Source organism: Eleutherodactylus coqui, chromosome 6, assembly GCF_035609145.1.
Source record: "Eleutherodactylus coqui strain aEleCoq1 chromosome 6, aEleCoq1.hap1, whole genome shotgun sequence".
NCBI classification, from domain to species: domain Eukaryota; kingdom Metazoa; phylum Chordata; class Amphibia; order Anura; family Eleutherodactylidae; genus Eleutherodactylus; species Eleutherodactylus coqui.
Genome location: NC_089842.1, coordinates 134,825,668 through 134,847,087, shown reverse-complemented (window position 1 = coordinate 134,847,087; position 21,420 = coordinate 134,825,668). Strand labels below are relative to the sequence as shown.

The following is a 21,420-nucleotide window of genomic DNA, read 5'->3' as shown; positions in this document are numbered from 1 at the left end:
ACATGAAATTTGGCACAAGCATAGATTATGTCCAAAATAGGAAAAGTTAATGGGCCCCAACTCGATTATTCAATTCTAGCGCAAAAGAACTGGCGTCCAAATTTTACATATGGAATCTAATTCTCTCACTTCTCGATGACATAGAAATTTGAATTTTTTTTTTCACGAGCATTGATGTCATAAATAAGAAAAGTTAATGGGTCCCAACTCGATTATTCAATTCTGAGCCCAAAAAAATAAGCGCCCAAATTTTACGTAAGGAATCTAATTCTCTCACTTCCCGATGTCATAGAAACTTGAATTTGGCACGAGCATTGATTATGTCACAAATAGGAAAAGTTAATGGGTCCCAACTCGATTATTCAATTCTAAGTGCAAAAGAATTAGCGTCCAAATTTTACGTACGTAATCTAGTACTCTCACTTCCTGATGTCATTTTATATAAAGGAAATGTCGCATGGTTGCCTCCACATGGCGTTTCCTGGGTAACGCAAAGAACCATGCAAAATGGGGAACATATTTTTTTCCTCGGGATCTCTAAACTAACGACGACTTTTTAAGATTTTCCGTGTGAACACCAGATAAACACCAGTACCAAATTAACTCGGGCGAAGCCGGGTATATCAGCTAGAGTGTGTGTGTGTGTGTGTGTGTGTGTGTGTGTGTGTGTGTGTGTGTGTGTGTGTGTGTGTGTGTGTGTGTGTGTGTATGTATGTATGTATGTATGTATATGGTTCTGATTGTACATCTTACTCAGTTTGTGAGAGCCCATCTGACAGCAAAACAGTGACCTCATCAGACAGGATCCTCACACTCACTGTTCTTTGAGCCTATGGACTTCAAATGACCAAAGCATGTCATTGGCTGCAACAGCCTGTGAAATCCTATAAACAGGCTGCTGCAGCCTGTAAACATGTCCTCACTGGGGAGATGGGAATAAGTTACTTCCAGACCCTTCTTTCCCTCCACATCTGTTGTCAGAGAAAAGTTGGGTACCCGAAACACATTAGATGTCCCACCAAAAGCGATGAGTTCAGCCAACATTCATCTTATGTGAATGGCTACCTTTATACCAGGAGAGGAGTCTGATAAGTGGAGACAGGGGCAACATTCTGTAATATGATATTACATTTCTTATTTTCGCTTGCACTATTGATTAATGGAAAGCTGTTTAAAGTCAGGGGTAGACATTAAGTGATGCAGCACTAGCAGCAAGGAACATAGAGTTTTAATAGATCAGACATGCCAACCCCACTTATGTGTGTGTGTCTATATATTGTGGTAACTTGGTGGTTATTCACTCCAGACTGTATCTTTAGTAAAATATCTGGAATGGATTCACCAGCCTTTTTTATTGCAGTTTCACACTCATCACCAACATCACAATGCCATAATACCAACAAAGTTCATTATTACACCCAACCAGGGTGTGTGCAAGTCTAGGGGCACCCTCCCTGTCAGACTAGAGCCTTCTTCTACGCTTGGTCCGCACTGGACTTCGGGCTTGCAGCCCTCTCAGCTCTCATGAGCTGTCTGTTTTTTCCCAGTTGTGAGTCTAGGGGCTTCCTCCTTGTCAGATACTGTGTCTTTTCTGGTCCGCTCTGGACCCCGGGTTTGCAGCCCACTCAGCTCCTTCACAGCTGTCTGTTTCTCCCTCGGCAGCGGTGTGGCTGGAGATTTTAACTCCTCCAACCAAACCCCTACATCCGTCCCAGCTAATTTAGCACACAGAATGGCTATTTACAGCCCTCTGCAGGGCATTCTGTGTACTGCCATGCCACATTATATAGGTATCCACACACATGATGTTTTGTAGTACAACAAACTTAGATGCAGTGGCACAGCTCTGTGTGGTAGCATACCCCTTGTAAGTCCACAGCTAGGGAGGGACTAAGGAGTGGGGGGTGGGGGGGGGGGTCAAGACTAGAAAGCGATGGCTGCAGCTTCCAACAACAGCCAATCTGTGTGATGAATCATCCTATGGAAAAAGGAAGCAGCAAAGCAGAAATTGCAGTTTTTGTAGGACATTCTGCTGGCAGGACAAACTGAGAGTGCAGGCTTCTGTAGAGTAGCTGCTTCCGGTAGAAGAGGACGAGTGTAAGAAGAGCTTGACATCTTTGAACCCACTGAGAACGCTCTATTAGTTACGCAAAAATGATCTGCAGAAATGATAACAGTTGCTAATGCAGCTCCAAAGGCCCATATACCACTGACTGTGCAAATGGAGGCTGATTAAAAGGAGTATTAGGACAGTGACTCCCTTCAACTCAAGCGACAAACCGTAAGTGTGTACACTTACAGAGACTCATAACAGGCCTGTTGTATAGGAAAAGACTGCAGCAATTACAATTAAAGAGGCATTGCTTGTCAGTAAAGCACAAAGAACTAGACGCAAAACACCAATACGAGCATTTGGAGTAACCTTGTGCCCCCGCTCCACCCCCACAAAGTAACGATGCCACCTTTGTGTTCCACAGTAATGGTATATTTCTTCGTGCCCCTGCACAGTAATAAGCCAATATTTTTCCTCCAAATTTTTCATCCAGGGATGAAGCAGGACGGAAAACTCAAAACACATGTTCCTGCACGCAGTGCAATGTAAGGAACTTAAAGAGATAAGTGTAGTCACCCTTAGACTGGGTTCACACGGGGCGGAATTGCCACGGAATTTCCGTGCGGAAAGCCCCTGCACATGGCATGCGGAATCCCACAGCGGACTCCGGCCATGGGAGCAACAGCATCCGTGCGTACCTGGTACTTTCAGTTTTCACCTGTGCTGCGGATGGTTCGCATGGCGAGCCGTCAGACATGCGTAATACAGATTTTTTTTGTAACTACTGCTTTTTCTTGTCATTGCAGAAGGGCCGCGGATCAGACGGCTTCCATTGTCTTCAATGGAAGCCGTCCGCATGGAATCCGCAGAAAAATGGAGCCTACTGCAATTTTTTTTCTCCGCTTTCAGAAACATCACACCGTACTCACATGCGTATCACACAGATTGTGAGTGCCATGTGGTGTTTTTAAGGTCCCATTGAAAACAATCAGAAAGGTGTTCCCAAGGGACCGCCAAAAGATAGAAAATGTAAAACTATAGTATTACATCATACTACAGAATCAAACAAGCCATCGCAAGTAAATGAGTCCTATGGGGACTAAAAAAAATAAAAATTTTAAATCCATTTAAAAACGTTTTATTCATTATTTAAAAAATAAAACTTAAACGTTTTTAAAAAGCCTTATTTATAATGAAAACATCTAAATAAAAAAAAACCACACATTTCTTCTAGCTGCTTCCATAAGTCTGATCTATCAAAGTAACACATTATTTACCTCGCACTGTGAAAGTTGTCAGAAAAAAAAATACACGTTGTCAGAAATGTGCTTTTTTTTTAGTCACCTCATCTTCAAGAAAAAGGTTATAAAAAGCGATCAAAAAGTCATATGTACTCCAAAATACCAGTAAAATCACAGCACGTCCCACAAAAAACGAGCCCTCACACAACTATGCTGACGGAAAAATACAAAAGTTATGACTGTCAGAAGATGGCGGCAGAAAATTGTATTTTTAAAAGTAGTACAGCAAAAAAACTACATAAAATTTGATATAGTAATTGTACTGACAGAATACAGTTATCATGACATTTTTTCTGTAGCGTGTACACCATAGAAAACAAGACCCCCCCCCCCCACACACACACACACACACACACGGCAGAATTTAGTTTATTTTCCATTTCACACCACTAAAAGTTCTTCAGTACAGTATATGGTACATTACATAGTACCACTGCAAAATACAAGCCCCCAGACAGCTACATTAATGGATAAATAAAAAAGTTATGATTTTTTTTTTTAAAGTGGGGACAAAAAAAAGGAAGACATTAAAAAAAGGCGTTAAAGAAAAAAAAATCAATTTCTGTGCTATATTCACAGAATATACAGTATCTGCATCTGACTCAGTTACACTAAATATACTAAAGTTCACCAGATATGTAAGAGTTAACGATGCATTTATGAGAGTAGCGGATAATTCTATGCGCTGCAATACTTTACATCGCTCTAGCATGTATTTCCTCTAACTATACAGCTTGGAATGAGTGGCTGTATATACAATGTACTTACATTCAGCAGCGGTAGTCTGGTTCTCAGAAAAGCTTCTTGCACATGTATGAAAGTACTTAGGACTAAGTAATCAGTCGCCCCATTGCACGAGCAGGGGTTCACAAATCTCCCAATGCCATTATAATACAGCAATGTAATCTGTACTGCTGTAAAAAAAAAAGAGAAATCTCTCCACCCTACTGGCAAACGATCATGTTTCACACTGGAGAAAAGAGAGGTGAAACAAGGACAGTGTTGAAACAGATTAAAGTACGGCAGCAGATACTGCCTGACACTGCAGCTGTAATGTGATGTACTCACGGCGGGTATTTTCCCCTGCAATGTTGGCCCAAAAGTTGCAATTACATGTGTACATGAGCTGGTGGAGTTCTGTGCCTGCTGACAAGACAAGAAACTTTTTATTAGCTTAATAGGGGGTTCCACTCATAAACTACTGACGACCTATCCTCAGGACAAGCCATGCATAGCTGATCAGGGGGGTCTGGCATCCAGGGCCCCTGCTGATCAGCTGTTTGCTGGGACCTTGGCGCTAGTGAACAGAGCTGCTGAATGGTATACGTGCCTGCAGCACCATTGCTTTGAAGTATATGGATCTGTGTGTTTCTGGCATACAGCAGCTCCATTCGCTAGCACAACGAGCAATGTATTCAATGAATGGCTGAACAATTAAAATCAATGAATGGCTAAGCACTGCCTGTGATTGGCTGAGTGCTCAGCCAATCAGATACAGCCCTTTCAGCAAGTGGGGATTTTAAATCCCCACCTGCTGAAAGAGCTTCAGAGCAGTGCAGGGAGAAGACAGGCTAGACGCACCTGAGTCCCAGCAGCTGAGGAGAGGTCAGTATAAATTTTTTTTTAACACATTCACGTTTGCCAGTAGCCCATTGCTTTCAATGGGACTGCAGAAGTGCCGATCCCATTGAAAGCAATGGGAAAACATCGCGATCCGCTGTCACACCTGTGGCAGGGCATTGTTTACTTCCCGCAGGGAGTCCCTTTGGCACTGATCACTGTGACAGTGCTGTCACAGTGCTCAGTGACAAGGACTCCCCATGGCGAATATTTACATGCCAGTGGCGGAGAAGTAAGTATATATTTTTAATTTATTTATTTTTTTTAACACGAACAGGGATGATTTTCAGGGAAGGGCTTATATTTGAAGCCCTTCTCCGAAAATCATCGCAGGGCTTGCTGGAAGCCCATTGCTTGCAATGGGGCCGCCTGCAGTAGCCGCGGCCCCATTAAAGGCAATGGGCACAGACCTGCATCCACGCGTGTTTGTGCATGTACGTGGGTGCGCGGTTTCGTGCGCACCTATGTACGGCACACGCGCATGTGAATGCACCCTTAAGCATAGGTTTTTATCTTCCCTTTCTGACATTAAAGCTTGAATATCCTGTACTTAATGGAATATATAAAAGTAAATACAGTGTTAGAATACATGACACTTTACTGTATTACTCTTCAAACGTGTTTAACATTATGTGGTTACAATGATGATTACAGGCCATCGGTATTCAGGAACGTATTTATCTACTGTTCACACACACACGACTTCTAAGACTGATGCTTGGAGCATGGAAAATTCTCATTGCAGATTTGTTTGAAAAACTCGAGACAAGTCTCACGAGAAGAATGGAAGTTGGAATAAAAGGCAAAGAGTACATGTAAAAAGACACCGAACAATTGAAGAGATTGTTCCCAAAACCAGTTCATTCTGAAAGTGCTGAAAACGAGTTACATTCACAGATATATTGCTTGTAGGCTATTCTATCAGGTGGGAGTAAAGGGCCATTAACATGGGACGATTAGCTCTCAGAATTCGTTCAAACATACGAAAATGATTGCTAAACGTCCTGTGGAAATGCAAAAAATGGTTTACTATTTGTTCACTTTTCATTATTGCTGATGTGAAGCGCTGAGTGATAAGCCAGTGATCCAGTGGTGTTCTGTGCCTGGCTCTTACCCTACATCATTAATTCTACGTCATGCAGAGCTACAGTATCTATAATGTCTGTCTTGTACAACTCACTGATATTTTGTTGAGCAAACTGGTAAAACATGAACCAAGCATTACACAAAGCACTTGGGGGTATTAACCCTTTCCAATCCACTGTCTGACATCTTCCTACATTCTGATTGAAGCTTGTACAGCTCCAATGTCAGAAGACGTCCGACAGGGTATTCTTACCGTATATTGCCAGCCACTCCACTGTCGGAGCCTCTCTGGCGCGCACACACACTGGCTTCAGCCAGCAGATGGCACCGTTGTAGAACAGCAAAAAGAGAAAGCCTTTTAGGAAACCCTGAATCCAAAATTGGATTGGAAAGGGTTAATAGACCTAGTTTTTTCAAAAGTAGCCTTTTCTCAGTCTTTTTATTCTAGGCTAAAACGGTGTTCCAATCTATTGATAAAAGCTACAATGTTAGAATATTGTAAACCAGGCAACTAAATCTTGAGAGCTGGTGACTTGGGCCAACAACTATGCAGCTGCTATAAAACTCTTGGATAGAGGGGGCTCAGCCGTGATTGGTACCAAGCTCTATTATACTGTACTGGGATACTCTATCTAGAGGAACTACATTCTTAGCAAGCAAGAGGGTATGGCTTGGGCCTAACAGTCATGAAAAGAACATTATTTTGTCCTGGGTGGAAAAACATGGCACCATAATGGGTCCATATTTATCTTTGCTTTCGGGCTCCCTTATCTCGAATGGCATGGGCAATTCAGTGACTTCTACAAGTAAGGAATCTTATGAAGCTTAATTTTGCTTTTTTTATGCCAGATGTACCAAAGGGGTAAAATAGAATATAACTATCTCACAATATGTTTTAACTTTTATGCGTGGTTGTTTTCAAGTTGCAGGCTGTCACAATTACTATGTCCACAGGAGGAAAATGTTGCAGTCCCTATTGTTGACACAAATAAAAGGTAAAGTCCCCTGGTGCAAGCACCGAGTCATGACTGACCCTTAGGCCTCCTTCCCACGAGCGTGACGGGCTCCGCCGCGTAATATTCCGCAGTGAAGCCCGTCACGGCGCCCCCCAGAGACCCCATACTTACCAGCGGAAGATAGCGTGAAGACGCTTCCCCGCCCACCGCCGTCGCATCATGTGACACGCCCACCGCGTCACATGACGCGGCCGGCCGTGTCACGTGACGCGCCGGCCGCGTCATATGACGCGCGGCGGTAGGCGGGGAAGCGTTTTTTCACGCTATCTTCCGCTGGTTGCAGCGGGAGATAGCGTGAACGGACGGCTTCCATTGACTGCAATGGAAGCCGTCAGCGCGTACACCCGCGGCAAATAGAACATGCTGCGGGTGAGGACGGGAGATTTCACGGTGCGTAATTCCGCGGTGGAATTACGCATCGTGAGCATTGTGCTATTAGGTTCAATAGAACCTAATAGCAGGGTGCAACGCAGCGGATTTTTGCCGCGGATTTACGCGGCGTAAATCCGTTCGTGGGAAGGAGGCCTTAGGGTGACATCATATTGTGACATTTTCTTGGCAGACTGTTTTTGCGGGGTGGTTTCCATTGCCTTCCTGTACTCTGCACCACAAGAGGCTGTTATCCTCCTGCCTTTCTCTTGCTTATCCTGCCAGACCGCAGAGGTTCCTTATACCAAACTGCTTCAAGAGTGTCTGCACCTGGCCAACATTGTGCCTGCTACAACAGCAAGCACTGGGGGGGGGGGGGGGGGTGAAGTAATTAGTGTCAGCATCTCAGAAATTACCACAGGCAATCGCTCTATAGAAAGTCTTTAAATAGTGACCTATTAGGTAGGTACCTGAGGACTAGAGCTGAGTAACGCTGGTATAGAGTATATTGTAGACTAACCTATTGAAAATAATTTTTAAAATCCCAACTTTGTCCGATTAGAAAACAAAAATTTTTTTTAAAAAACATAACTCCAGAGAAAATATAAAAACATTCAGGTTTTGGCTTCAGTGTTTGAGTTCTGTTTGCCCCCATAGTTGTATTTCCATCAGTGTTCTACTGATCCTCTGCTGTTTACCAGTGATCACAGATATTGGGGGGAGATTTCTTAACCCTTTCCAATCCACTGTCTGACGTCTGAAGACATTCTGATTGAAGGCTGTACAGCTCCGATGTTAGAAGACGTCCGGCAGGGTACTCTTACTGCATATTACTGGTCGCTCTGTTGTCGGGGGGCCTCTCCAGCATGTCACATACCGCAGTACTGGCTCTAGCAAGCAGATGGCTCCATTGTATAATGGCAGAAAGATAAAGCCCCCTAGGAAACCCTGAATCCAAAATTGGATTGCAAAGAGTTAATGTTGTACGTTGCATGGATGTATGAGTTGGTGAAAATGATGTGGATTATATGAATAGACTGTGTTGTCACAAGCAGTCAGTATAAACGGAGGATGTTTTGGCATTAGAATACACAGAGAGGGGTGAACTAGATGGAGTGGTGCTGTTGCCAGAGTGGCCTTACTTCTACCTTACTTCAAAGTTGGAGAACCTCTGGCACCATACAGGTTATCTTGGTAAATTCTTGCATGAGAGGAGAACACTAGCAGCATTGGAGATAACGTTTAAGGTTTTTTAAAATATACTTTGTATCAACTTTGATCACATTTTTAAAGATCTCTGCTTGCTGTCAATGATTACCTTTTATAAGATTTATATTACATGATGTTTCTGAGTGTAGCCACTCCTGACCTGGTATCCAAATGTACTGTAAATATAAATTTCAGATCTAAGCTGATGGCTTACCATACAAAACCACTTCCTGAAAGTTCATCCCAGACAGTTGACAGGTGGTTAGGATCCAAAAACTTCTGTTTCATATTGGTTCTTACAATTAAAAGTAATCAATGTAGTTTAAGTAGCTCAGCTTCTGAAATAAGGAGAGGAAGTTAGGGAGGGCGCCAAACACTTTTCAAAAAGTAGTTGGTGACTTATATTAACTCACCTGGTGCTAGACATGACACCCTAGGGTGAGCATGTCAGCACCTAGTATCCAGGCAGGCATATAGCATTTTTCTTTCTTATTGTCACAACCGAATCCACCGAATTGTCCTCCAATGGAGAGCTGCAGGTATCACCCAGAGAAATCCGTACCTCATAAGAGGTCGGATCACACAAAGATAGAAAAAACCGAAAAAATGGTGTTCCTGCGCTACTTTACACGAAAAAACAAAGACCGGTTCTTTTTTTTCTTTTCAAAGAATTGCAGCGGTCAGTGATGATTCATATTAAGGACATTTATTTAAACATAACAAATTAAGGTCAAAAGCCTTGTATAAAATGAGTATAATAAATAAATATACTTGCAACATAAAAAGTAACAATGCGACGCGTTTCGACGTTCTAGACGTCTTTCTCAAGCATAAAACACTGCAGGACAAGCCAGGTATAAATAGTACCAGAATACAATAATGATTAATTACATACCTTCCCTTGAAAAGGTCACCGGTATTGTGCATCATTCCGGTATGTGGCGCCATCTTGGGCCAGGAATGATGACGTTCTCATAGCTAAACCATGAGACTAGTCTCTGGGAGCTGGCGTGCGGTGTCACGTCACATATCTCCCAGTCCGGAGCTACGCTGTGTGGATGGCACGCAGCGCTGCGTTCCACACGTCGGCGAGATGCCAATAGTTACGGCTGATTGCCATGCCCCGTCACATGACTCCCCAGGTGGGGCCGCGCCGTGTAGGTTGTTCGTCAATATGAAATATATTGCATCGAGTATAAACGACCTTTGTTGCACTGGCATCAAAGGGTCTTGTTCTAGAAAATAACTCACTGCCTTGATCCCTTGATGATGGTAAATATTAGAATATAAGGAGGTCACGTCCAAACTACACCAAATATAGTGATCTTTCCATGGCGTTTGTTTGATAATTGATAAAATGTGTCCCGTATCTTTAATATATGACGGCAAATTAATAACAAATTTCTGTAGATGGTGATCTATAAATTGTGATAAGTTACTCGTAATGGAATTTATGCCTGCAATGATCGGGCGGCCCGGAGGGGTATTTTGATTCTTATGGATTTTAGGTAAAAAATAAAAAAAGGGGATTTCGGGATTTTGGATAATAATAAAGTCCCGTTCTTTTTTCGTTAAGGAATTATTGTCTACAGCTACGTCCACTAATATTTGTAGTTTAGATGCAATCAATTCTTTTATATATTTTTAACAGTATTTGCAATATATGGGTGTATTGAAAGCACCCTTTTGTGATATATAGTGATTGTAAACCTCTTGGATGTTTTTAAAGTCAGTCACGTGACTGGGCTTCAATCCAGGATAGAGCTGTCACGTGACGCGGCTCCGCTGTGTCGCCTGCGGCTTGTTTTCCCCATTTGGAATGCAGCGCTGCGCCTCACCTACACGGCGCGGCCCCACCTGGGGAGTCATGTGACGGGGCATGGCAATCAGCCGTAACTATTGGCATCTCGCCGACGTGTGGAACGCAGCGCTGCGTGCCATCCACACAGCGTAGCTCCGGACTGGGAGATATGTGACGTGACACCGCACGCCAGCTCCCAGAGACTAGTCTCATGGTTTAGCTATGAGAACGTCATCATTCCTGGCCCAAGATGGCGCCACATACCGGAATGATGCACAATACCGGTGACCTTTTCAAGGGAAGGTATGTAATTAATCATTATTGTATTCTGGTACTATTTATACCTGGCTTGTCCTGCAGTGTTTTATGCTTGAGAAAGACGTCTAGAACGTCGAAACGCGTCGCATTGTTACTTTTTATGTTGCAAGTATATTTATTTATTATACTCATTTTATACAAGGCTTTTGACCTTAATTTGTTATGTTTAAATAAATGTCCTTAATATGAATCATCACTGACCGCTGCAATTCTTTGAAAAGAAAAAAAAGAACCGGTCTTTGTTTTTTCGTGTAAAGTAGCGCAGGAACACCATTTTTTCGGTTTTTTCTATCTTTTCTCTCAGCTTCTGAAAGCTCATAACAACCTTATACAAGGTGTGGCCAAATAGTCTGACCCAGCGCTATATCTCAATACTAGCGTCCTATATTGAAATAACAATAGCGTACTCGAATAGGAAGGCAAGGATGCGTTACACGATGGTGTGATGCATGGGCTCCAGAACATGAAATTCAATTTTGTGTTGTAATGTTTTTTCTTGTTAAAGATGCCATGATTCCAAAGCACCATTTACAGGCATTTTTTGGGTGGCATGTGTTTGGTTACACTTTTTTAAAGCTGTTTTTTTTTCTCCCAATAAAAGGGTATGGAAAAGTATCTGAAAAATTGCCACATCAGGAGTATGCTGCATTTTGAAAAAAAATAAAAAAAATTCCAAAAACCACCACCAAGAATACTCTGCATTGTTGAGCATGTCCTATTTTCCTATTGGCTTACAGTTAACACCTGGCCACAGCATTTTTTGAAAAAATGTGAATAAATGCCAGGAAAAAAATTATACAAAAAAATTTACCAAAATTACAGAATGATTAAAACACTACTATTATCGAGTGTTTCTACATGTAGTTTTTCTATTTTATATCAAGTCAATACATAAGAATTGCTAATATACTTAAGAAAATAAAACAAGGCATCTGATTGCTTTTACCCCTTAGTGACGGGCCCCATTTTATGCCCTAATGACCAACCAACTTTTCAGTCTTTCATCGTAGCATTCCCAGAGCCATAACTATTTAATTTCTACCTCAACATAGCCATATGAGAGCTTGTTCTTTGTGAGAGAAGTTGTATTTTTAATGACATCATTTTGGGGTACATATAATGAATTGTGTAGCTTTTTTTTAATATGATAGTATTCTCTGGGTCAGCATGATTCTGTTGATACCAAGTTTATACAGTTTTTGGTATGTTTTGCCATTTTGTACACTAAAACACTTTTTTTGTAAGTCTTGCTTTTGTGTCACTGCATTCCTAGAGCCATAATATTTTCACTAGAGATGAGCGAGCACACTCGTCCGAGCTTGATGCTCGTTCGAGCATTAGGATACTCGAGATGCTTGTTACTTGAGACGAACACCACGCGGTACTCGAGTCAATTGCATTTCCTACCCCACATGTTTAGCGCCATTTTCTAGCCAATAGACATGCGGGGAAGGCATTACCACTTCCTGCTGTGATGTGCCAGCCCTCTCCCTCCATAGTAGTGAGTGGCTGGGCCGATCAGGTGACCGCCAAGTACTTAAACTGGTCCCGCCCGCGGCTTGTCTCAGATGCATGCTGGCAGAGGTTAGGGAAAGTGCTGCTGCTGATATAGGGAAAGTGTTAGAGTAGGATCCTGTCGTCAAGAACCCCAATAGTCCTTCTTAGGGCTACTCTTCCTAGTGTGCATTACTGTTGTGGCTGGCTGGGAGCAGTAGTGCACCAATTTTTTTATTTTTTTTTTAAGCATCTCGGGCTGTGCCGGCCATTTCAGCTACACTGTTCTGTGTCTGCAGTGCCGTAGGCAGAGTTGAGGGAAAGAGCTGCTGATATAGAGAAAGTGTTAGAGTAGGATCCTGTCTTCAAGAACCCCAACGGTCTTTCTTAGCCTACTGCAAACGACTTCAGTTATACCGTTCTGTCTGCAGCGCATAACACAGAGTGTTGGGGCACAGCCACTTCTATAGGGAAAGTTATACACTATACAGTCCTGATTCTTCAACGCTCCTTCTTAGGGCTACATCTGACCGTGTGCATTATAGTTGTGGCTGGCTGGGAGTAGTAGTGCATCAATTTTTGTATTACACATTTAGGCCTGTTCCCAGCCTTTCAGTAATAGCATTCTCAGCCTGCAGTGCCGTACAACCAGCTCTCACCGTGAAACTGCTCTCTAATATTTCCTAGCCTACTGCAAACTACTTCAGTTATACCGTTCTATGTCTGCAGTGCATTAGACAGAGGTCTCACCGCTAAACAGTACTCTAATATTTCCTGAGCCACTGAAAAGTATTTCAGCTCTGCCGCTGTGCAGAGCATCTCACAATACCCTTTCCTTGGAGAGGTTGAGATAGCCGCAGTTACCAGCACTATCCACTGGCTTTAGAGTCTTCTCCCACTCCAAACAGCCTCTATTATCTACAAGTCTCTGAGAGTGGTAAATTACCCCTAGGTATCAGCGCAAGACAGCGGGTTAATTTTTTCAAGTCACAGCATAGAGCCTTTCGCTATCTACAAGTCTCTGTGTGCGGTGAATTAAGGCCCAGTTGTCAGTGCTGTACAGTGGGGTAATTTACTTGGGCCCTGCTCTATTCTTAATCCACCATGATGAGGAGTAGGGCTAAGGGTCGAGGACGCGGACGTCCAAGTGAGGGTGTGGGCACAGGCCGAGTTCCTGGGCGTGGTGAATCACAGCCGGCTGCTGCGGGATTAGGAGAGAGGCAAGTTTCTGGGCTCCCCAGCTTCATATCACAATTTACGGGTCCACGTGGTAGACCTTTATTACAAACAGAGCAGTGCGAGCAGGTCCTGTCGTGGATGGCAGAAAACGCCTCCAGCAATGTATCGACCACCGAGTCTTCTACGCAGTCCACTACTCCCGGCCTAGGGACTGCAACTCTGAATCCTCTGGCTGCTGCTCCTCCTTCCTCCCAGCCTCCTCACTCCATGAAAATGACATATGCTGAGCAGGCAGACTCCCAGGAACTGTTCTCGGGTCCCTGCCATGAGTGGGAAAAAAGGGTTCCTCTCTCATCTGAGGAGTTTGTCATGACTGATGCCCAACCTTTGGAAAGTTCCCAGAGTCCGGGTGATGAGGCTGGGGACTTTCGGCAACCGTCTCAAGAGCTTTTTGTGGATGAGGATGATGAGACACAGTTGTCTGTCAGTGAGGTAGTAGTAAGGGCAGTAAGTCCAAGGGAGGAGCGCACAGAGGATTTGGGAGTAGAGCAGCTGGACAATGAGGTGACTGACCCCATCTGGTTTTCTAAGCCTACTGAGGACAGGGCTTCAGAGGGGGAGGCAAGTGCAGCAGCAGGACAAGTTGAAAGAGGCAGTGGAGTGGCCAGGGGTAGAAGCAGGGCCAGAGCGAAGAATCCCCTAACTGTTTCCCAAAGCACCCACTCGCGGCAAGCCTCCATGCAGAGAGCTAGGTGTTCAAAGGTGTGGATGTTTTTTAGTGAGAGCGCGGACGACCGACGAACAGTGGTGTGCAATCTGTGTCGCACCAAGATCAGCCGGGGAGCCACCACTACCAGCTTCACCACCACCAGCATGCGCAGGCATACAATGGCCAAGCACCCCACAAGGTGGGACGAAGGCCATTCACTGTCTCCGGGTCACACCACTGCCTCTTCTCCTGTGCCCCAGCCTGCCACACAGACCCGATCCCCCTCCCAGGACACAGGCACGAGCGCGTCCCGGCCTGCACCCACACCCTCACCTCCACCGTCCTCCACTCCATCCAGTCTATATCTTAGCGCAGCGTTCAGCTGTCACTAACACAAGCGTTGGAGCGAAAGCGCAAATACGCGGCCACCCACCTGCATGCACAAGCTTTAAACGTGCACATTGCCAAATTAATCAGCCTGGAGATGCTGCCATACAGGCTTGTAGAAACGGAGGCTTTCAAAAACATGATGGCGGCGGCGGTCCCGTGCTACTCGGTTCCCAGTCGCCACTATTTTTCCCGGTGTGCCGTCCCAGCCCTACACCAGCACGTCTCCCGCAACATAAATCGTGCACTCACCAATGCAATTACTGAGAAGGTCCACTTAACCACGGACACGTGGACAAGTACTGGCGGGCAGGGCCAATATATCTCCCTGATGGCACATTGGGTGAACTTGGTGGAGGCTGGGACCGAGTCAGAGCCTGGGACCGCTCACGTCCTACCCACACCCAGAATAGCGGGTCCTACCTCGGTGCTGGTATCTGCGGCATTTTATGCCACCTCCTCCAAACCCTCCCCCTCTTCTGCCACCTCTACCACGTGCAGCCTCACACACGTGCCATGCCTGGCCCATTTCTTCAATCTGGTGGTTCAGCGGTTTCTGAAAAACTACTCCCACTCGTCTGACCTGTTCCGCAAGGTGCGCCGCATCTGCACACATTTCCGCAAGTCCACCCCTTCACTGCCACCTTGAGGACCCTGCAACGTTGGTTTCAGTTGCCAGAGCAACGTGCCCACACGCTGGAATTCTATGCTGCACATGTTGGCCAGGCTGTACGAGCAGCGTAGAGCTACAGTGGAATACCAGCTGCAACATGGGCGGCGGAGTGGTAGTCAGCCTCCGTAATTCTTTACTGAGGAGTGGGCATGGATGGCAGATATCTGCCAGGTCCTCGGAAACTTTGAGGAGTCTACCCAGATGGTGAGTGGCGATGCGTCAATCATTAGCGTTACTATCCCGCTGCTTTGCCTGCTGAGAAGTTCACTGCAAAGCATAAAGGCCGATGCTTTGCGGTTGGAACAGGAGACAGGGGATGACAGTATGTCGCTTGATAGCCAGACCACCCTCATGTCTATATCTCAGCGCGTTTTGGAGGGGGAGGAGCAGGAAGGAGGGGGAAGAGACAGCTGGTCACACTGCAGAGGGTACCCATGCTGCTTGCCTCTCATCTGTTCAGCGTGTATGGGCTGAAGAGGAGGAGGAGGAGGAGGAGGAGGAGGAGGAGGAAGATCCTGAAAGTCATCTTCCTAGTGAGGACAGAGATGTGTTGCGTATTGGGACCCTGGCACACATGGCTGACTTCATGTTAGGCTGCCTTTCCCGTGACCTTCGTGTTAGATGCATTCTGGCCAACACGGATTACTGGGTGTACACCCTTTTTGACCCACGGTATAAGGAGAACCTTTCCACTCTCATTCCCAAAGAGGAAAGCGGTACGAGAGTGATGTAATACCACACGGCCCTGGTGGAAAAAGTGATGCTAAAGTTCCCATCTGACAGCGCTAGTGGCAGAAGATGCAGTTCCGAGGGCCAAGTAGCAGGGAAGGAGTGGGGATTAGGCAGCATGTACAGCACAGGTAGGGGAACACTCTCCAAGGCTTTTGCCATCTTTATGGCTCCCCAGCAAGACCGTTTCACCACTCCCCAGTCAAGGCTAACTCGGAGACAGCACTGTAAAAAGATGGTGAGGGAGTACGTAGCCGATCGTACCACTGTCCTCCGTGATGCCTCTGCTCCATACAACTATTGGGTGTCAAAGCTGGACATGTGGCACGAACTCCCGCTGTACACCCTGGAGGTGCTGGCCTGCCCTGCTGCTAGTGTCTTGTCAGAGAGGGTGTTTAGTGCAGCTGGGGGAATCATCACGGATAAGCGTACTCGCCTGTCAACTGCCAGTGCCGACATGCTTACACTCCTAAAGATGAACAAATGCTGGATTTCCCCAGACTTCTCTTCTTCCCTGGCGGAAAGCAGCAGAACCTAATGATTCTTTTCACTGCAACAGGAGAAAAATGCATCCTCTATCACCACAAAAAAAGGGGGAATTAGCTTTGTCAGTCACTCTCGGAAATTATTACTCCTCCTCCTACTACTCCTAAAACAGCATGTCATCACGCTGAACTGCCAATTTTTCTGCGGCCCAGAAGGCTCTGTTTAAAAAATTTTTTTACAAATTTTCAACGTTTCAAAAGTATTGATACTTTAACAGAAACCAAATTTTTACACCGCCTATACTTTTGCTACAGAAATGTTACTGGGGTCTGCGTATACCTTTTCTACTGAATGGTTTGAGGGGTTCGCCTATACTCTTGCTACTGAAATGTTACTGGGGTCTGTCTATGCTGTGGGTGCACAAAGACTTCCCACCGCAGTGTTTTACCTATCTGGCACAAATACACTGACTGACTTGGGCCGAGGTCCTTGGCGGGGTGAAACTCTGCCGTGTTTGGGCACTTTGATTTCTTCCTGTGTAATACTATCTTTGTGCCCCCACAGCATAGGCAAGCCCAAGGAACTCAAAGACTTCCCATTGCAGTGTTGAGCTATCTGACCCATACACAGAATGAATTGTGTGGGGACACATGGATTTCCCATTGCTATGTAACTCTCGGCACCTTGAGTCACACAAGGTGGAGGCTGGGCCGAGCCTGACCCTGGGCTCACTCGCGTGCTTCCCACACAGAGTATTGCTGCATTGTGGAGATGTGTTGAAGTGCTGGCACCTGAGTCCCCTTTATGCCCACGTTTGCGGCTCCTGAGAATTTTGTGACGGAGGTGGCACGGGATTCGTATGATGATCGTATGTCAATTTATCATCAATTCTCAAAAGCATTGTGGACTATCGCCCACACTTTCAAAGAGGGTCGCTGCCTAGCCCTGCCAACCCTCTGCAGTGTGTGCCTCCGGTTCCTCCTCATCCAGCACTTATAAATAGACATGAGGGTGGTGTGGCTATGAAGTGAGCAAGTGGCATGAGGGCAGCTGAACACTGCACAGGGTACCTTTTGTGTGTGCTGTGGATGCTGGGTCGTGCGGAGGGGTTGGACAGCAATGTCAGCATGTAACCCAGAAGAAGAGGCAGCGGTGTCACCTGCAGGCAGTGATTGTCTTTGGTTGCAGGTAGCGTGGTGCTTAGCTAAGATGTGCCAGCATTTGTGCCTTGCTAAGGAGGGTTTGTCCGAAGCAAATTGTTAGGGGGGGGGGGGGTGACGCCAGACTCTTGCCCCCACTGTGGCTTAATAGTTGGTCCTAGGAGCCTCAGATGCAGCCATGCATGCTGCCCCTGCCCTTCCCTATCCATTTCTGTGGTGTGACTTTCTGATGTTTTCTGGTGTTTGACAAGTCATCACCTATGCGGAGCATCGGTCCCTTATAAAAATGCTTGAGTCGCCCATTGACTTCAATGGGGTTCATTACTCGAAACAAACTCTCGAGCATTACCAAAAGTTTGACTCTAGCAACGAGCACCCGAGCATTTTGGTGCTCGCTCATCTCTAATTTTCACATTTCCATCAACAGAGTTCTATGAGGGCTTGTTTTCTGCAGGGTGAGTTCTAGTCTTCAAAATATATATTCCTAAAAATGATATAAATGATCATCCAACATTTTTTTAACCATGCAGGTTAAATAATGTACTAACTTTTTGTCTAAGTGGCATTTTAATTGTCAGATGTGAATTTTATTGTACATACTAAAAGAGGGAAAGGTGGAGTTATAGTTATTATTTATTTTAAATTCTTTTTTTTTTTTACTTTTTTTTAAACTTTATAGTTTTTTCCTACTAGAGGACTTCAATATCTCTACTTTTGACAGTTCTCATAATACACTAGTATACTTCAGCACAACACTGCATTATATTGCCTGTGTATAGGCCACCACACATGACAGACCTAAAGGCCTTTTTCACACCCCTGGGTATCATGGCAATCCATTGGGACCCTGTGATCGCATCGCAGTAGTCGGATAGGTGACAGACGGACGCAGTTTATTGACTGTGGCATGCAAAGGGTTAAACAGGGTTAAACAGTGGGGATCTGAGGCTTCTCTGGCCCCTGCTATTAGAGCTGGTGCCGAGCTGTCACTAGACAGCCCAACTTCCATTTCTACTGACACAGGAGAGCCATGCCGTTATTCTAAAGCAGCACCATAAAAAGGCCCCACATCAGAATGAAGCGCATTAGTGACTGCCATTAAACAGTGTATGGGCAGTCCCAAAGCAGTTAAGGACCAGTACCCATATGATGTCAGTAAGATGTCAGAGCCTGGGAGCAAAATCATTGCCACAGAAGGAGCTTCATGAATAACAGTCTTTAAAAAGAGGCTCTCATTAGTAAAATTCAAGCTAACTCCTAGGCTAGTGTCCCACGGGTTACTATTACACAGACCTGGCAAATACTGAAGGTGTAAGCAATACCCATAAAGTACATTCTGTACTTGATATCAATGGGTTTGTTCACAAGTACACCTTTTGCATGCACAATTCTGTTGAGCAAAAAAATATGCAGCACATTCTATTTTCCTGCATATTTTTACTATTTTTGCACAATGAAAACACGGTTTGAAGAAAAAAAACTATTGACTCTGTATTGCCGCATTCTAAGGTCAATAGCATTTTCATTTTTGCAGCCACAGAGTTATGTCAGGGCTCGTTTTTTGCAAGAAGAGTTGTAGTTTTTATTGTTACCCCTTTGAGGTACATGTGACTTTTGAATTGCTTTTTATTGCATCTTTGGGGAGGCGAACAAAAAGAAAAATGGCAATTTTGGTATTTTTTTTTATTTTTACAGCGTTCACCATGCTCAATAAATTAAATATTATCATTGTTTGGGTCATTATGAACATGGTAATACCTGTATGTGGCTTTTTCAAAAAAATTTTGGGCACTTAATTCACTTAAAAAAGGTTTTTGTGAGTAAAAATGTATATTTTTTTCTTTAAATTAAAGTTTTTTGAGATTGTCTTGCCGTTATTTTTAGTCCCTCAAGGGGCTAAAATCGTTATGATAGTACACTGCATTACCTATGTAGTGCATGCCACTATGCCTATGACAGCAGCCAATTAGAGTCTGCTGGAGGTGGGGTGTAAAAGGCTGAGTTACATGGCAGACATGGGAATCCATTGGCACCTTGCAATTGCACTGCAGGTTGCCGATGGGCGACATCTGCTTACATACTGCAGTTTCTTCGCTAATGGTGGTTAGAGCAGGAACCAGCTGTCAGTAGTCAACCAAGCCACCGCCATAAGAAAATGTATGTGCAGATGTAAATTCCATTATTGGGGCTTAGTCAGATGGGCGTTTTTAGCCGCGATTTGCGCATGCGTCCGGCGATTTTATAAAACCATTGCTTTGCAATGGTATCGGACACATGAGCGCTTTTTATGCGCTCGTCCGATAAATTATAGAACAGAAATCGCAGATCGCACCTATCTGCGATCTGCGATTCCTGTTCTCTTCTCTATATGCACTCAATGGGGCCGGCGGCAGCAGCGCCGACCCCATTGAGAACATATAGAAGACAAATCATTCTTCTCTGCCACAGCTGTAACAGCTGTGACAGAGAAGAACGATGTTTGCTCATTGAATTCAATGGAGCCGGCAATACAGCCGCTCCATTGAAAGCAATGGGCTGCCGGCTGTGCGCGGGGTGAATTGTCGGGAAGGGCTTAAATATATAAGCCCTTCCCTGCAATTCATCCTAAAATGTGTTAAAATAAAAAAAAATGTATACTCACCTTTCCGCTGCAGCCGCGGCCGCTGTCAGTTCTCCTGAACTGCTTCTCGGCACTATTCAGCCGGCGGGGCTTTAAAATCCCCGCCTGCTGAATGATCTGCCTCTGATTGGCCACAGCCCTGACCAATCAGAGCCAGGTTTCACTCACACACCCATTCATGAATTCATGAATGGGTGACCGACTGCTGCCTCTCAGCGCTGAGCCAATCAGGGGCAGGTCTGACTCACATCCATTCATGAATTCATGAATGGGTGTGAGTGAGACATGCCTCTGATTGGCTCAACGCTGAGCCAATCAGGGGGCAGGTCTGACTCACACCCCCTTCACACCCACTGCAGGACGGCCGCGCGGAGCTCCGGCTGCCGGGAGAAGGTGAGTATGTATATATATATATTATTTTTTTTTATTTTTACACATTTTAGGATGAATTGCAGGGAAGGGCTTATATATTTAAGCCCTTCCCGACAATTCATCCCGGGCTCGCCCGCAGCGCATTGCTTTAAATGGAGCCGGCTCTATTGCCGTCTCCATTGAATGCAATGCGCTGGACAGCTCCAGCCCGTTTCTAATGAAATGTGGCTAGGAGCAGATTTTCGGGCGATTTGCGCGCACCGGTCACGTGATTTGCGGATGCGCATCCGTCATGCGATCCGCAAATCGCGTGACAAAACGCCCGTGTGACTAAGGCCTTAAGGTCAGTAAAAATGCGTATTGGCCATCACTAAGGAGTTAATTACGCAGGGGCGTAACTATAGGGGATGCAGTTGCACCCGGGACTGGGAGCCTTAGGGGTCCATAAGGCTTCACTTCTCCATATAGGGAGCCCAGTGCTATGAATAAAGCACTATAGTTGGGGCTGTCACAGGTTTTGCATTGGGGCCCAGAAGCTTCAAGTTACGCCTCTGGGTTAATAAGAATATATTATCTGCTGAACTGCCAAGAAATATGACATAATTTGCATTGCGTGCCATAATTGCAAAAAAAAATAAAAATGTATTGCGAAGTCCGTTCCCTGGCTTTGACAGAGAAATTTGGGATGTTCCCTTGATTGGAGATTTCAGGATGCAGGGCCTGCATGGCATCATATATGGTCTTTATACTTCCTAGGACTAAGAATAGCTTCTAAACAATTGGCTGTAGACTATTGACTATATGAAAACATACTATTCAAAAACAGGAAACCTCTTCA

At 45.0% G+C, this 21,420-nt stretch overlaps 1 protein-coding gene across 3 annotated transcripts in view; it reads right to left on the bottom strand.

The window, feature by feature from the left end:
* SULT2B1 (sulfotransferase family 2B member 1) overlaps window positions 1–21,420 on the bottom strand; it is an 87,421-nt gene that overhangs the window by 40,284 nt on the left and 25,717 nt on the right. The window contains exon 1 of one of the 3 annotated variants that reach the window (XM_066607710.1): window positions 4,123–4,260. The exons of the other annotated variants lie outside the window; for them this stretch is intronic. The gene's annotated coding sequence lies outside the window, so the exon portion shown is untranslated. Of the gene's footprint in view, window positions 1–4,122; window positions 4,261–21,420 lie in introns of those variants that run through there. 3 annotated transcript variants of the gene reach the window in all.